General features: G+C 38.4%; 2 long non-coding RNA genes across 2 annotated transcripts in view; one reads left to right on the forward strand and one right to left on the reverse strand.

Annotated features, from left to right (window-relative positions):
* Window positions 1-11,971, forward strand: part of LOC136279272 (uncharacterized) — a 154,875-nt gene extending 142,904 nt beyond the window's left edge. The window contains exon 3 of the long non-coding RNA XR_010716795.1: window positions 11,553-11,971. This is a non-coding gene — a long non-coding RNA (uncharacterized lncRNA). The remainder of the gene's footprint in view (window positions 1-11,552) is intronic.
* LOC136279273 (uncharacterized) lies at window positions 4,519-8,752 on the reverse strand. The gene is made up of 3 exons (XR_010716796.1): window positions 7,868-8,752; window positions 6,248-6,830; window positions 4,519-4,805 (listed from the first exon to the last, which is right to left on the reverse strand). It is a non-coding gene; the product is annotated as an uncharacterized lncRNA (long non-coding RNA).
* Window positions 11,972-18,093: the final 6,122 nt, after the last annotated feature.

Here is an 18,093-nt window from a genome sequence, read left to right on the forward strand (position 1 = left end):
CTAAGTCTATTTTTTTTTAACGGTAAGCTATATTTGCGTGATAATGGACTCATTGTCTTCGTGAACTTTTCATTTTCTAGCAGGTGTGATTTGCATGATCAAAGCCAAAACTACTAAAAAAGCCAAGTGACTGTAATTCGGTTTTGCACGTCACACTTTTGTAACTAGTGATGGTTATAAAATAATCGAGATAGTTCGCACGCTCTCATTGGTCAACTGGTTAGTTTAGATGAGAGTATGTAAACACAGCTTGTTGGGACGTCACACTTTTAATATTTACCGGCGCAATTTGAAAACATTTCAAACTCACAGTTTTCCCAATACTCGCAAAGTAATTTCAAGTATAAGTGATAAATATCGGAATTGGAGAAAAATGTGCTAAGTTTTGATCTGGGGTTTGGCTTCCGTCCCCCCTCCTTAGTGAGGAACAAGAAGGAAGAAAAAGAGGAACTAGCGCTTTGCCTGCCTTGATGACCATGAACTGTGCGGCCTCGTCTAGGGAGTTCAAGTGAAGACGACAAATATGCAACAAAATGCACAGTAAACATCGAAATGTAAGGAAACAAGGAAACATTTTGGAAAAAAACATTTTGAAAAATCGTTCTACGCGCCCTACTTTCAAAGAAACCATAAAAACTATATATCACTGAAAAACTTATAAAGTATGGAACAAAAGTTTTTTTTTTCCCCAGCAAATTTAGTTTCAGTGTTTTCTCTAAATAAAGAGTAAATGAAATGAAAGTTTGGAAATTTGACCGGATCTTGTTGACAGTAATCTCAAATCAAAACTTACAATTTCAAGGCAGTAACAAAACAGTTTTTTGTTACTGCCTTTGCTACATTACAAAAATGAAGAAGCCGTTTGTTCGTTACGGCTGAACGAAGACAAAAATCATGCTGCTTAGGTCTCTAAGGCAGGGTAATTAATTTATTTTTAAAAAATGACATTAAGTTGCCCTTTTGGTGTGCCCTGAGCAGACGCCGATCCCTCGTAAAAATGCCGAGTAATCAAGTCGATTTTGAAATTAACGCAGAGGTCACATAATCGAAAGAAGTCGGTGACGCTGATTGCAAAATGAGAAACTTTATAAAGCGAGACTACATTTTTCAAAATAAACAAACAGTGACGTGGCTTGATTAAATTTCCTGAACTTAAGAGTCATCAGATATATTGACAACTGACATATTTAAACGTTAAGTCAAGTACATGCGTATTCAAAGTGGGGAAACTTTGCATCGAAAGCGAAGGCAGTTGATTAATTTATCTTACTTGACCAATACTGTTCCAATGCTGGACTCACGCTTAAAGACCAGCGGTTATGTGTTATAAGTAGGTCCAAAATTAACGACCAATTGCCTAAATTTAGATAGATTTTGCCTTTTGGATATTTCTCAGATATCATTGGCTAATTTTCAGCTGGTTAAGATGTCACTTTTTTACCTGTGTATTTTCTACCTTTCTTTCACTTCATTTGCTTGCAGTTTATCACTTCCCTTTATCGGAATAGTAGTTGAGATCTCCGTGCTCATCTGATTAAGTTAACAAATTCTTCCAGCTTTTGCATGATTCAATTTTGATCTCTTCAGATTCACCGTAAAAGGAAAAATCTCATTCAGAAAACAACTGGTTTCCTTGGTTTCCCATCCTGTTATCACTGAAAACTTTCCACTTGAATATTCTCTTCGCATATCTTTTTTTTTCCTCTAATTGCTGCTTCCTGTTCTCTGTTATCACACTTAGCTTGTTTTGAAGCCAAAACAAAGGTAAAAATACAAAATATACCACCGACAGATATTGGCTACGTAAGTAATTAGAAAAAGGCTATAAAACGCACAATTACAAAAATGCACGGTCATTCAAGGCTACTGTTCCTCAGTGAAGGCGAGGCCGATCTTTGACGAAGAAAATGGCTGTTGTACAGTTGTGTATTTTAGCGCTGTTTGTGGCTTTCACAAAAAGTAGCAGTATGTATAACATGTACTCCAACATGATCATACTCGATGACAAAGGAAATTACAATGTTTCCTACAACTACTATGAGTTCGCAGACAGACTGGAGTTTATGGTGCAAGTAAGAACCACAGGTTGGGTTGGTTTCGGTGTTGCTGGAGTAGCACCAAATAATATCAGTAACTATGATGTGGCAATAGGGGGTGTGAAAGATGACGGAACAGGCTATCTGTAGGTAGGTCGGAATAACAAAATGTAAACTATCTAAAATCAAAAGAAAAAAACGCGGGCTCGACACATGTTACGATTTTTGTCGGATTTCTTTCATTTAAGTTAAGACGCAAAATTCTGATCGCGAAAATATGTAAAATAAAATTGAAGAATTTAACTTACAAAGTATAGTGGAGATATGGACGCAAGTCTATAAATTTAGAAAGAAATGGCATGTTTATTGTTTATGTAAAACATTTGGTATTAGTATACTCAAATATTAATATTGTTGCTTCACAAATTTCGTCTTTTATCACTGGCGTTTCATCCGCTTTTATTTTTTTAGCTTAAGCCTCGTTTTAATCAAATTCAGTTGAAAAGAAATTAAAGCCGGGTATATACCGTTTCTGTGAAGGAAACATGATTTTTTTTGAGGATAGAAAAATGGAACATAAAATTCTAATTTTGCGTGGGTCGAATGACGTAACATATTCAAATGACCATGATTCAGAATTCGATACTAGATTCTAAATCCCACACCTTTGTCGTCTCAATTTTGCGATTAAGGTGATTTCTCAGTTTTGCACTGCGCATCTCATACTGCATGTAAAAATTACCTAGTCAGGGGAATGAGTACCCGTGCATTCTGAGAACACGGTATTGTTATCAATCCATGGACCGGGTAGAGAGGAACGATACTCTTTAGCTCTCGAACGAGCAGAGTGACCTAAATTCTTTTGCATGATTTTGGTGTACAATTTGTCCCCCTTAAAATTGGGAAATTTAAAAAAACTCTTCGAAGGGAAAAAAAATATAAATTTAAAAGCCTGCCCGTTACTCCAGGATGCAAATTTACGACCTTGAAAGGAAAGACTCGTGGAACGTTTTGAGTCGATGTCATTTCAATTTGCGTGATTTCCCCACAAATTATATATCCACTTGTTCCCTATGCTCGACACTTCTGCCCATCAAGTTTTTCCAAGAGTTGCTCGAAAAGCCCTCCCAGCCCCAGCACTGTGAACCGATGAATTGATGCGCTTGATTAGTGCCAGTACAGGCATAAATGGGGTAAGTTTGGCCCACTTAATCTCCTAGAAAAGCACGGTAACCGATCTTTTTTTATTGTATTTTCGAAACAGAAATTGACGAGGAACACTAAATGAAAGTTTAAAAGAAAATTGTTCGATAATCTTTCTTTCTAAGAAATCAGCTCAAAAGATGAGTAACACGAGTTGAGGTGAACCAACCAGAGAAATCTACGGAAAAAACCTTCATGCGATCACGCCCTTCATTTTTATTTTCAGTGCCGAGAGCCTAATTTGCAAAGATTTTTCTGCATCAAAGCGTCGACAATCTTCGCGCAAGGTGCATATTACAAGAGGCAAGTGACCAGTTAAAAGTTGACGGGTACTGACGAGCCTGCATGACACTCCTGCCATCCACAAGCGATTTTAAACTTCTGTCTTCAAAGATTAGATCTGACCGGGATTTATTTTAATGATTTTTTTTCCGGTGTAATTTTGAATAAGTTCCCATTTTCCCACCAATGTGTTCTTGAGGTCCGGTAAAGCCGCGTGGTTTTGCATGAGAAAAGGCAATCTTTTCTTCTGTGTGCTGTTTTCTTTGTTTATTAAGTGACCCTTCTCTACTGGAGCAGATAACCCCAGACCTGTATTTCTCCAGAACTTCGTCAGGTATCCGTTATCCCCTTCTTTAGTCGTATTTTTTTAGCTCTGAACGTTTTTTATTAAATGTGGAGCGCGTCGCCAAAAAGTGTTTACAGACCGGCACGATTTCTGCTAAGCGTTGAGTTAATATGAACGAATTTCTCCGTAGAGGCGTGGGGTTGACAAGGATCTTTTTAGATGCTACATCAAAATCATTCATAAAAAATTGAAGGTTTAAACCTTACAAAAGGTTTTGACAAAAAAAAATCAAACCAGATTTTAGTGGTTCGTTTTATACCTAAACTATTATTCATAACACTCATGATGATATGCGAAGTTGAAACACATTTAATAATGGGTATGTCATGGCTAGTTGAGCAGTCTCACGGGTATTTACATAATTTCCGATATTAAATTCTGGTTTGGCGTGAAAATGATTCATTCTAGCTCAATTTTCAGCGGAGCCACGAAGAGGTGAACGGCCCACCCTCCCCCCCTGAAAAATTCCCGTTGGTCGTATCGTATCTTGAGCGCTTTTGTCCCAGCTTGGCTTAGCCCGCTGATCAGTCATTTTTCCCATACCTTATTACAACTGAGCATGGAGATGAATGTTGACGAATCGAATACCGTTTTAACTTTACTGATTTCTCTTTATTTAACAGCCTTACGTGCGTGAACATTGTGTTGCGCTTATTATATCAGAAATATCATTTTTATGCAAAAAAAAAAAAAAAACAAAACAAATAAATTCTTGAGTACGTAACCAATGCATCTTTCTGAGAATATTGGGAAAGAAAGCACAAAAAATTGAACTAGATCTTCCCTAATTTGGGATAGCTCTTTTTTTAATTTTAATGAAATAGCGGATAGAGTACTTTCTCTTCTTTTTTCTATTAATTTAAAAAGTCTATTAAAAAACTTTTAGCTCTGTTCCCTTCGAGCAGTTCTCATCATTCACCCTGTCGGGGTCTCCTTTTCTGTCAAAAGGTGAAAAACAACGGTTATTATTAATTCAACTAATATTTTATACACAAAGCAAATACAATTATACCAAGCACAATATGTAAAAATATAAATGGCTAACACCTGGGTCTGATTGGCAGAGAGGCAGCTTCGCGATTCTATGTTTTCTCCAGAGAGCGTCTGTAGCAACTCTACATATATATATGTATAATTATATATGGATATATAATTATATATGATATGTGGAAACGACAAAAAATTAACCTACACTTAACGCAAGAAACCTGTAACTCACACCGTACAGAACAGCCGCAAAAACAGACAAAGAAACATAATTTGGTTTAATCCGCCCTACAGCATGAACGTACAAACAAACATCGGCAGAGAGTTTCTGAACCTCGTCAGTAAACATTTTCCGAAAGCCACAGGTACAACAAGACTTTCAACAAAAACAACATAAAAGTTTGTTATAGCTGCACAGACAACCTACAAACCATAATTAAGAAACACAACAGAAAAATCCTCGAGACAAGCAAGACACCCTCCACAGAAAACAACTGTAACTGCAGAAAAAAAAAAACGACTGCCCTCTGAAAAACAACTGTCTCACTTCAAGCGTCGTCTACAACGCCAACGTAACAACAGAAAATGACACAACCGGAAAGAATTACTTTGGACTTACTGAAGGAACTTTTAAACAACGTTACACGCAACACAAACTTTCTTTTCGGAACAGAAACTATTCAAACAGCACGGAACTATCAAAGCATATCTGGACACTCAAAGACAACAACACCAATTTTACAATTAACTGGAGTATTTTAGCGATCGCCCCGGTCTAGAGCAACAAAAGCAAGCGGTGTCACTTGTGCCTCACAGAAAAACTTTATTTAGTTAGAGCTAAGAAGCCGTCTTAATTAAACAAAAGAACAGAACTCATTTCTAAATGCCGCCACGAGAATAAGTTTTGCTCAGCAAATTTCACAAGCCGCCAATAATAGCTCTATAGAATCTTTATTTCACATGTAGATTAGATCATCACACTAGTGAATTAATTAGCTTCTTATCTAATTTGTATATAAGGAGGTATGTTCTTCATTAAATAAAGTTCTGTCTGAAGAGCGCTTAGGCGCGAAACTCAGAGTCACAGAGAATCGATGCGTCCTCTTTAATTCCTTAAATTATGAGTACTTAGTTCTGCTACCACAGCATTGAGCACTTAATACTAAGGTGGACTCTACCTCCACATTCATTTATATATATATATATATATATATATAGATAGATAGATAGATAGATAGATAGATAGATGATAGATAGATATAGATGTCATAGTAGCCTTGATGCTCAAAGTAACAAAGGATCACCGCCTACAGACAGGAACCAGTAAACCATAGCCACCTTCGCATCCAATTCAACTTCAAATTTAGAAATATCTTTTCGGACTGAGTCTTACCTTTGCTTGTCAAACTCGAGCCTCACATCATCTCCAATCAGCGTAAACGAAGCCTACTCAGACACGTTAGTCAAGCCGTTTTTTCTCATCCACTTCATAGCCTGATGAAGGGATTTACTGGCACTTTCTCCTTCAACAAGGTGTTCGTAGAACCGATTCATCAGCTGCTCTGTTGCTGAGTCTGAAATGGCCCACAGCGCAACCAACACCGAGCGAGCTCCGGGCAATTCCTATAACTCCCTCGGCTCTTATGTCTCCACTTCCACTGTGACAGCAGCTAAGTACCACCAGTTTGGCTCTGACTCTCACTTGTGAGACATCGGCCATTGTCAACATGTAAGCTTCCTGTGGTGGGATGGTGTTTCGACTGTTGGGAGTAGGAATGGGGAAAGGGCAATTTCTCCCCTTTCGGCGTTACCATAGGCAGCAATATGTATCAGGCTCACTGAACTTATCCGCTCAAGTACCGCCTGCTTCGTTGCTTTCTCGTCTACAAGAGGCGGAACACCTACCAGTCGTCCGACCACATCCGCTTCCTTTCTTGCCCATAGCAATGGCAGCAGCCAATCAACCTTGAATGATCCTGAGTGTCGTCAAAGAAGGAATGACACGAATCCTGTGAGTCTCCGATAGGTATTGGGCTCCCTTTTTTTCACTTAGGGCAGCGAAGGAAATGCAATTCCGAAGAATGCAAAAGATACCATTAAGTTTGGCGTATCACTTTTCAAAAGAGGAATATGAAGTTTTTGCTGATTGAATGAAATAAATAAACTTGTTCAATTCAAGGGGAGATTGGCTAAATATCTCGATAAGATTCAACAAAACAATTGGTACAGAATAGTTCCAAATCAAAACGAATTCACAAAGAAATTGAAAGCACCCGCGGCTAAGCATGCAATTCTGCTTAAACAAATATTTACCCCACGCTGAATTCATACACGCATATAGGACAATAATCCCCTTGACTTCGTATCCAGGATTACTAAGCAAAATTCGCTTCGCCTTCGGCGATTAATTGTTATATATTACCTTAGTCAGGCATAACACGAATAGCACGAACAATATCTTCAAACTTTCAACGAATTTTACGCGGATTCATGGTACACCATAACAACGCAGTCGAACCAATATAAATCTGGGGAAACCTGACGGTTACTTCCTACTGAAAAACCACGTAATGAATCACAACGAATATCTTATGATATCATGGATAGACAGTCATAACTTAGATAGGTCTGATATTATTTTTTGGATCGTCATTTCCTCAAATTGAGCGATGGTTTTAAATCTTAACTGATGAGGATAGAGTTTAGGGTGAAAGGCCACAAAGGTATAAAAGTCATTTTGGAACGAATTTCTTTCGTAACGTGACATAACTACATAGTGCAGGAATGAAGAACGAGGATATAATGGCACAAAGGTTTGAAAAAGGTGCTCTAAATGTATATCACTACATTGGCGATTCTTTCGCCGCGTGTTATTCGAATGATAAGTAACTACAGAGCGCAAACATAAAGATCGAAAGAGCTTGGGTCTTCCCAAAAAGCATTATTTCGGAGTTACTCAGTCATTTGAGCGATGGAAAGCTGTGTGATATGAAAGAATATTAATCGTACTCACCAAGATGTAGACTTCGTGGCTTTTTCTGTGACTAATTTTTTTGTAGGTATAGAAAGCTGTATACCCCTGTATTGAACATTTCTACTCGTACTTACCGAGGTGATGACCTCGTGGCGGATGCTTTTGAAAGTGAAAAGACAAAAACAATGAAGGAAAGTCCGGACTTTCCCGACAATTACACATGTGTTTGAGAAACATCAACAGCCCACTTATTTTTGTACTGAGTACTTTTAGTGGTTTCGACCACCGAAAAGTTGCAAAGAGGAAGTTTCTTTGCTCGAACGTTCAAAGCGTAAAAGTACTCAGTACAAAGATAAGAGGGCTGTTAATGTTTTCTAAACACACGTGTTTGGATATCCTAACACGTGTGTTATTCATGGTTGCGATTTGCATAACATCGCATGACTGGATAGGCACAGGACATACACATTGACAAAATAGCATTTATTTGAGGCTTTTCCATTAAAACGTTACTCATGCAAAGTTACTTAAAATAAAAGTCTTCTGTTACAAATTTATTTGTAGATATAGAAAGCTGTGTACCCCCGTATTAAACATTTCTACTCGTACTTACCAAGTTGTTGACTTCGTAGCGCATGCCTTTGAAAGTGAAAAGACAAAAACAATGAAAGAAAGTCGGGACTTTCCCGACAATTGCCATGTTTATTTTGTTATTCAGATGAAACGGAAACGTTTTGAAGAGGCCGTGACTGTAAATATCGAGAATCGCTGGCCAGGCTAAAAAAATCGAAAGTTCTGATAATTTGCCTGGAAAACCCTTTTAGGGAGATATGTTCAAAAAATTATTTCAAAGTTTGAAAATTCAAATGTGTCCGAGAAAATGGGGAAAAACGAAAATTTGGTTTTTTACCTTATTAATTATGCAAAAAATCCAGTAAAATTGACCAACTTTAGTGTGCTAGTACTGAAGGAGGATAATTCGTAAGAAATAGGGGGTGTTTTTATTTCAAAATATAATTCATTTGATTTTTAGTTGTCGCATTTTAAGGAGCTTTGGTTTAATTTTGACGAAGTGCTGTCAAACATCGAAGGATTTTTTACGTCTTTGGTTAGGCTACTGGAAAGTGCAGAAGGGTAAAGGAACACTGCGTCCTACGACTCGGCTGAATTTTTTAGTCGCCGTTTACGAAAAAACGAAAGAACTCTTGTCACTGACTCTAAGAATAGAAGAAGCCTTCCCAAATGAAGTTGAGGTGATCTCTGACCTAAACGAACTTGTTGCAACAGTTGCAAACTCTGCAAAATGACGCCGGTTTTCGTCGGGCTGATATCGGAAGAATTCTTGGATGAAAAATCATTTTTTTCTGTTCAAGACCCTACCTAAGAGGTAGCGCAAAAGCTCCCGCTGTGGACCTTTTGGAACTGACCACCATACCAACCAACCCTGCATTTTTAAACTCTAAAAAGTATGACAAGTATCCCTGTCCTTTTTATACAGGAGTCCCCCCAGGGGGTGTTGTCCCTAGAGAAATAACAAACTGCCTGACTATTTTGAAAAAAGGGGTGGTGGGCTCTAATGGTGTGGGGGGGGGGGGGGCTGTTAAAAAAGGAGACCCCCCTAAACAGAGACTCGTTAGAAAGAAGGTAGTGTTAAACTAAATAGCGCTTCAACGAATTCTTTTACTTTACCATAACGAATTGAGCCATGGCACACTGTACACTCTACAAATTATCTGCTGCACTGCTCTTAAAGTGCGAAGAACCGGATCCACTCTTCGAATAGATTCCTGAATACTATTCTTAGAGTCAAAGTGACAAGAGTTCTTTCGTTTTCTCGTAAACGGCGACTAAAAAATTCAGCCGAGTCGTAGGACGCAGTGTTCCTTTGCCCTTCTGCACTTTCCAGTAGCCTACCCAAAGACGTAAAAAATCCTTCGATGTTGGGCAGCCAAATCCGTGCACCTTGCATAGTGCTTCTCAAACTTCACTGATCGTCTGCTTCCATTTCCTCCATTTTGAAAATGTAAAGTTTCCGGGGCTTCTTGTTTAATCTAACTTCCGGTCATTTCTATTTCCGCTTCGTCACCTTTTAGTTTTATTGAACATCTCTTGGTTATATAAGGTCACGCGTGAATGAGTCAGGAAAGCAATGTGTGCTGCACAACATCGATGTATGACATCCAAAATCGATGTATTCCGGATGAATTTGATTTATTTTATTTTAAGACTTGTATTATAACGCATAACAATAATGTAATTGAACAAAACATTAATGTATCCATGTTCGATATTTTGTTCGTAAAAGAACCTCTTACAAACACTCCGTCATTAATGATGTTACGCTCTTATGGACCACAACGGTTTTGAGCGACAAACTCGACATCTCCCTGCGACCATCAAAATCAACTGGACAAACCCAGCTTGATGTATTGCGCGACGTGATTGTTCAAACTTTTCTCTTTGTCATACGACCTGTTTCGCAGGTGCTACGAGTTGGAACCAAAATTAGTTAATGTAACTAATTGGAATCGAAAGTTATTCAAATGGACTGAAGAATTTTACATTTTAATGAGAATTTTATCGTTTAAATGTTTTCTTGATTCACGGAAAGCAAAGATTGGAGTGGCTTTGGGTATTTCAGCCCTGATTTGGAAAAAATAAAACAGTTAGTGGTATGTTCTAAACACCAGAACACCTTAAAGGACACTGGAAATGTAGTAAAAGTATTTTTTAGCATCCAGAGCAAAAAGAAGAATGTGAGGCAGTGAAAGGAGACTGAGTTTTCAACGCCATTTGTCGTAAAAGCTGCCACCAGCTTGTTATTGAACTCACTAAAATTTACCTTTAAGGCATTAACTTTTTTTGTCGCGAAACTCGTGGATTTTAAAACTTTGAAACGACGTTCGATGAATCCTGAAACTGGAGTTTGAGTCCATTGGTAAACTATGCCAGCTGGTCTCATGAGCAGATCAAGCTCTGACGAAATTTGACAGTTTTGAAGTTTTAAGCGGATGCAAAAATCGAGACAAAAATTCGTCATGACACAATTTGTCCTTTGATTTTGTCAAGAGAATTCTGGTTTTGTCTGCTATTGCAGATAGCCCAGATGGGCACTTACGAACCAATTTTTAGTTAGATAATAGCCTTCACTCTCGAGAAATTGCAAATATATTACTCATGTTATACGAGTATAACTTAAATTCCGAAACTTCAATCCAGTCAGTCTGACTTTCTTTTACTGCCTCACATTTTCCCTTATGCTGTGGCTGTTAACAAGTACCTCCACCGCATTTCTAATGTTTCTTAAAGTGTTCAGATGTTTAGAACATACCAATAACTGTTATATCTTTTTCCATATCGTGGTCAAACTGACCGGAATGAAACAAAATTAACTTGTAATCGAGGATTTCGCTGGTTATACACGTAATTCAGTCTTCGGTCTGCGAGGTGTTTCTTTTTAATAAACGATTTATCTCTATCTCTCTCTCTCTCTCTCTCTCTCTCTCTCTCTCTCTCTCTAGCTGGTAATACTTCAAATAACTCGATACGTCGTCCCAGGAGAGAAATCAGGGCTTAAATATCCAAAGCCACTCCAATCTTTGCTTTCCATGAATCAAGTAAACCTTTTTAAAAGTTAAAATTCTCGTTAAAATGTAATTCAGTCCATTTTAATAACTTTTGATTCGAATTTGTTACACTAACTAATTTTGGTTTCAATTTGTAGAACCCGCGAAACAGGCCATATGGCAAGGGGGAAAATTTGCACAATCACGTCGCGCAATATATCAAGCTGGATTTGTCCAGTTGATTTTGATGGTCGCAGGGAAATGTCGAGTTTGTCGCTCAAAACCGTTGTGGTCCATAAGAACGTAACATCATTAATGATGGAAACAAATCTGCGGAAAGGAGGGTTAGTTCATCGGGTTCAGTATACTAAATCTCGGAAGAATCTGCAAGAATTATTTCAGAGTGTATGCGTGTTGTTTTGTAAATATAAACACTGCAACCTATTTTAACTTGTTTTGTGTCCTTTCAAGCAACGCGATATGTCTGTTATGACCAGAGTGCCAAATTTTATTCTTTAATTTTGATCTTCTCCACACTGCATAATTCATGACCTGATATTTCAACGTAAATTATCGAGGAGGCCTTCCTATCACCTTTTTCTACTTTGTAAGTCACGCAAGCGCGCAAGCGTTACGACCGATAACGTTTACGCAACGTTTTAGGACAACTCGGCATGTAATCTCCATTCAGTTGCAGTGAAAACCTAAAATCCTCAACGTAGAAGATAAACGAACGAAGTCTGAACTGCCAAAAGGAGATCTTGGTCAATTCCAAGAATCATGCAAATGATCTTTGACACGAGCGCAATTGAGCAAACACATGGATTTGCGTTGTTTTAAAGAAGTTGGTGGATGGAAGCTAGAGATATACCCGCGGATTTGAGGCAATCCGTGACCTCATTGGTGTATAAACTATGCACTGATATGCTTTTCGGCCCGATTAACGCCTGCATTTTGAAAATTCTTTCGTACAAAGTAGTGAATTTTTGATATGCAAATTAAGGTCGAAGAGCAGGGTCTTCTCTGATCACGCTGGTATGAAAAATATTTCAGCTGAAGTTTCCATATTTTGTCTGTGAACTAAATGAATACACCTTGTAACATGTAGCAAGATAGAATTCCGTGAGCTACATTGTTGCAGTCGCTGCGCGCTAGACAAAATCTTTGAAATTGACACTTTCGATCACTGTTCGCTGGGGTGGTCTGGCCAAAAATGATTTTTGGCTTGTGGCGAAGCAAAAGAAGAGAATTGGAGAACAACTCAACTATTTTTGAAACATGTGTCCTAAACCCTTTTCATGGGCAGAAAATAAAAGAAAACTTTTTTCCGACGGGAAGTCAAGAGGACCGCTCTTAGCGAGAGTGGCACATAAATCATATATAAGTAGAAATTCACAAATGCTGCAATCTGATTCGCTACGCAACTAGTAGCCTCATACTGTCCAGGTGTCTAAAAAAATCATGAGCCTGTTTCGTTGTTAAGTTTTGAACGAGTTCAACTTAGAAGTTCAACTAAACAGTTTAATCATTCGCTTTTGATTTCTCTGTGTGATAATTGATTCAGGCTTGACCCAAGTCAACGACCACGCGAAAGAAATCTTGAACTCATAGGGCAATTTTCAATCTAAGATCACATTGGTTTTGCTCCGCTCTGTGATTGATCCAGAAAACTCGGGCCACTCTCTTTCAACCAATCAGATGCAAAAGTAAAATCAACCACAACTTGGTCACCCGTGTTTTTCCGCGCTTTAGACAGTTTGGTTGTGTTCACTTTGATTTCTCTTTGGCTCTTCTAAGTATTTTCTTTCTTTTGATTGGCTGTTGGGATTGCTTTGATTTCAGTTTTACGACACTTTGTCAAAAAGCGTTCTATACGAAATTTCAAGGGTTAAATATGAAGAAAACTGGAAACATGTCACTCCAAGTCAACAAGAGAGAGAAACTCACAAACGGAGCAAATATCTCCGGGCAAGTCGTCGTTCTATGTAGTAGCACTACTCTTAATTTCTTAATCCACCCAAAGGAAGTAGTGCAACTGATTCTACGTGATATCGATACGACATGCGCGTAAAAACACATAAGCGTATCTGTTAACCACAGAGTTGTTTGGCCTTAAACATCCTGCAATTCACCAGCCAGTGGACAAAAGCCCCCACTAAAGAATTTCCTTCATGTGGCTGGCAGTTTACAGCGGTTCAAATCTCCGCTGCATCACTTTGCTGCTTAAAAATCCTATTGTGACTATAACTGGAAAGTTTGCCTCCAGTCTCCACTGTTCCATTCCATCCATATCTTTAGTACTCGTAACCAGGCTTCTTCTCAGATTCCAATTCCCGGCCTCGAGGCTGTGTGATAACAGACACGTTATAAATGAGTTTTCCAATGGATTTCCAGTTTCTGATTATGGTAAACACTTCTATACCTGATTTTGCATAGATATCCTACATGCTAACTTTTAAAACTTGTGACTAATCCATTTTATGACTAATCACTGGTATTCCAGTCGCTAGTTGTACTAAAAACTTCTAGACCTGTTTTCGCAAGGATATCCTACGTGCTAACTTTTAAAACTGATAACTAATAAAATGTGTAATTTGTTCAGACAGTCGGTCCAAGCTGTGTAATAACACATTACACAGCCATCCCTTCCAACAAGGTTACTGCAGCTGTTTATTTTGTTGTGTTTTGTTTTTCCGTTTCAGGGCCGTAAAGGTGTTGCAAATACGGCCACCGGGCCTGAGAATTCACATCCACTTTCAAGTCAGGAAGTCCTCATAAGTGACTTAAGACAGAATTTCTCCTTACAATATCAAAACAATATAAAGCAAACAAGTTATGAGAATAAAAAAAAAATCAACTAGGGGATTATCAGTTGATCCATCAACAAATTCTCCGAACTAACATCTAAAGAATCGTAAGACAGACAGTAAGGAGAGTTAATAAAAATATCTTGGGAGTGAAAGGGTTAAAGGATACAGCCTTTCAGCGAGAAGCCAGTATGGCGATTTGGATCGTAAACTTTACGGTAGTCAAACACTTGAATAATTTATAACTAATTTAGTGAACCGAATTAGAGCGTAGAAACATCTTCTGATGATTGTGTTCATAATTAAAACCAACCAAATTGAGCGTTATCCGATGTTCTGCCAACGCGTTGCAAAATATTTGCATTTTTTCACGTTTTGGACACAAAAAAAGTTTCTTACCTTTATAAAAACATTGGTCGGAACCAATTTTTGCGCATGTTCATCTCAGCTAACCTGAAAGCGACGCAGTTTGAAATGCAGCTTGGGAAGAGTCAAAAAGCCCCCTTAAAGAGGGTATAAACTGAACTTGAGCCTGTGATCGCCAGTTGGCCGCGGACGAAATTGAATCTGGAGATGAAATTCATAGTTAACAACTATTCACCAAAGTTGCGTTGGCTTCTGGCGAATTCCGCCCGCGTTTCTCGTAGATAAATAGCAAAGGATATTGGGAGTTTGACTGGCCAATCACAGCGCAGTAGCCAATAATATACTTCTTCAAGTATATTATTTCAGCAAACCCCCTCGCATGAGACAAGTTTTACGTGTAGCAAGTAAGCTGAACTAACCTGTTTAGGACCTACCTGAATACATAAAGACGTCACTTGGCTCCACTGTGACTTCGACTTCCTGACCTTGAAGCGTTCTATTGCGGACGAGATAGCTTACGAAAAGTGGGCTCTGTACACAGCCGTATGCAAGCAAATCTGAAAAAAACGGTACAATAAATAAATTTTTTTTCTTTGGTCTTCTAACGAGGTCGTGCCTCCATGAGGATTAGAGCCCCAGAATTTCGACTTCCGCTCTCGAATGGCAAGCTTTACTTTTTCCTTGTCCCACGCTTGTATGACGAAGAAAAAATATCTTTCTTTACTTTATTACGGAGCTTTAGATTTACCGTCTTTCCTTTTCTATTCATTAACAAATACATATATTCAAAGATAATTTGGTTTTATCAACTGAAGTGATAATGTAAATTGGCCACCGTAAAGGATTTCTACAGCTGAAGTATCGACGTAGGGCTGACGCTCGAGAGGTCCGCTTGAGAAACTCTTTACAGGGACCAATTTCTTTTATTAACTTTGTTAATAAAACATGACTATTGTTCAATACCCCCACTGACGTAGCACCAAATTATGTTTAAAAACGTACCCCCTCTATACATTTATTAACACTGAGTTTAACCACGTTTTTTTATGAGTGGCTTTTCCTTGTGCGTGTGAGGTTTCCTCATCTCTTGAACAATTTGAAACCCTGTAAAACGCGCAGTAAGAGTGCTTTCGCACAACCTTATCGACTTTATCGTGTTTATGCCAATTGGCCCGGAATTTCACCAAATTGACTGTAAGACTGATAGTTGTAACACATTTGGACTTGGACCGACTATTCTCAAGAAGATATAGGTTCCTTGTCAATCCTCCATAAAACCTGAATTTCTCAGGCTACTTTTTCTTCAAAGAGTTAAATTGCAGTAAGTTTGAGAAGATCAATTCGAGACATGTCATCTTATCCAAAGGTTGAAAAATAATTCATGACATTATTTTCGCGCGGTTCCGGCACACGCACGAAAGCTGTAGTATATATACATTCCCAGCTTGACTCGGGGGAGGGGATACTAATTGAACCCAGAGATTCACTCTTCCACTTAATCGGAGATTTCGCTCCGACCCACCCCACCGCACCCAATATCTTGCTGCACTTGCTCTCCTGCTCCATTAACTTATCTTCACGACTATATTTTCTAAAGGAAGACAAATCAAGTTTTTACGAACATAAATTGTTTGTAAACTCACCCATATTCAATGTAGTGGTGACCATGGTAACAGGCCAAGGTGAGGTGCATTTGATGCCAGCTAATAAGAGGAATGGTTCTTCTTCGAACAGCTGATCTAGTCTCTCCAACTGAGAATAAACGCAAATCAATGATTTGAACTCATTACATTGCTTTGGTTTACACCCCCACCCCCCTCATAAAAAACAAACAAAACAAAACAAAAGCAAACCACGACGACGACAACGAGGGCATAACAAAACAAAATATCTAATTTTCAGAACAATTGATCGGCACGTGCATTTCAAAACTTTGTACATTTCTTACCCCTTTTTTTTCAAAACAACAACTTGAAATCAACCAAATTTGTGTGGTCTGTGAACGGAAAACCCGATGGCAAACTATCTAAGCGCCCGTTTGGAACTCAACGCTGCTGCCATACATTAAGCTGCGGTTGACGTATGGCGCTACAAGAAGCAGTAAACGCATTTAGCCATTCGCGAAATTATAAATTCATTTTTTTACTAGCCTAGACACTGCGTTACTTTGTATAGGAACCTTACAATTGAATTTTCATCGCGTGGTAAAAGACAACTTAGCGCTAATCATCAATTCAAACCACAGCACCCTCATTCAGATGCGTGTTAGTCAGAAAGTGTTTCTTGATGCACCAGACCAGGTTTATATTCGTAGAGTTATGCAGCGATCAAAAATTTTTGACGGATTTATAGATGCATTAATTTATGCCATAACTTTCAATGTAATAAAAAATATTTGAGACAAGAGCGAGAGCAAGTTTGCTAACATAGCCAAAAACGCAAGTTTGATCGATTCAAAGAGACGTAAAATTACATCGTAAAAAATATTGCCTTTTTTCCCTTACCTGTCAGAGACAAAGAGATTTCAAATGGCATAACAGTCTTGATAACAACACTTTCCTCCTAAGGCGGGTATAAATCAGGACAGTAGAGAAAGAAGAAAGCAAAAAGTCACCGTGATTTTGTATTCACCAGGTAGAGGATTTTTTAATTGCGTGTCGAAAGAAATCTGAGATTACTTGCGTTCTATCATTGGTCCAGAAAACTCGCGCCACTTTCTAAACCAATCAGATGCAATACTAAAGCCACATTTTCCCGCCCTTTGGGTATTGTTGTTTTTCTTTTGAGTTCTCATTGGCTCTTTCAGTTATTTTCCTTTCTTCTGATTAGCCGTTGTGATTGCTTTGGTTTTGGTTTTATGACAGTCAACCGAAAAGCGCTCCATGTTAATAGTGCAAGTCACATTCACAAGTGCAACTACATAACAAAGCGAACGAGAATTAAAATGAAATGTGGAAATACTGAGAGGTAGCCTTACTTTTACTTTTAAGACACAAAAGAGTGATCTCACCTTGGCACAGGTACAGGTGACTGGCGAAGAATTTGGTTCAACTTGGACATCTACAGTATAGATAATCTGCATAAAAAAAAATAAATAAAAAAATAAGCAAATGATTAGGATGATTAAGCATTGATAGGAATCTTTTCAAAGAATGCAAGATATCTTAACTTGAAACTCGATCCTAAGAGAGTAAGAACATACAAAGATATTACGTATCTAAAGGTATTGTATAGAGATCTATTAACTACGTACTGAACGGAAACGCATAGCCCGCAGAACATGCACAATAGGGCGAACGGAGGCAAGCGGAAGTGACGTACGAGGGAAAGGCGGGGAAAAATAAGGCACTCCTCCCCTTTCTCTAATCCTCGTTCGCCTTAAAAACGCCTCTTCTGCAGGCTACCTATTGCACGACAATTTGACTTGAGGTCTCTAAATAGACGCCCAAAGAATTGTGATTAAAGGTACAATTATAGCTTACTTAAGTATTATACCTTTGCTGTTACAGTCCCCGATCCTACTTGA

This window comes from Pocillopora verrucosa, chromosome 2, assembly GCF_036669915.1.
Source record: "Pocillopora verrucosa isolate sample1 chromosome 2, ASM3666991v2, whole genome shotgun sequence".
Taxonomy (NCBI): domain Eukaryota; kingdom Metazoa; phylum Cnidaria; class Anthozoa; order Scleractinia; family Pocilloporidae; genus Pocillopora; species Pocillopora verrucosa.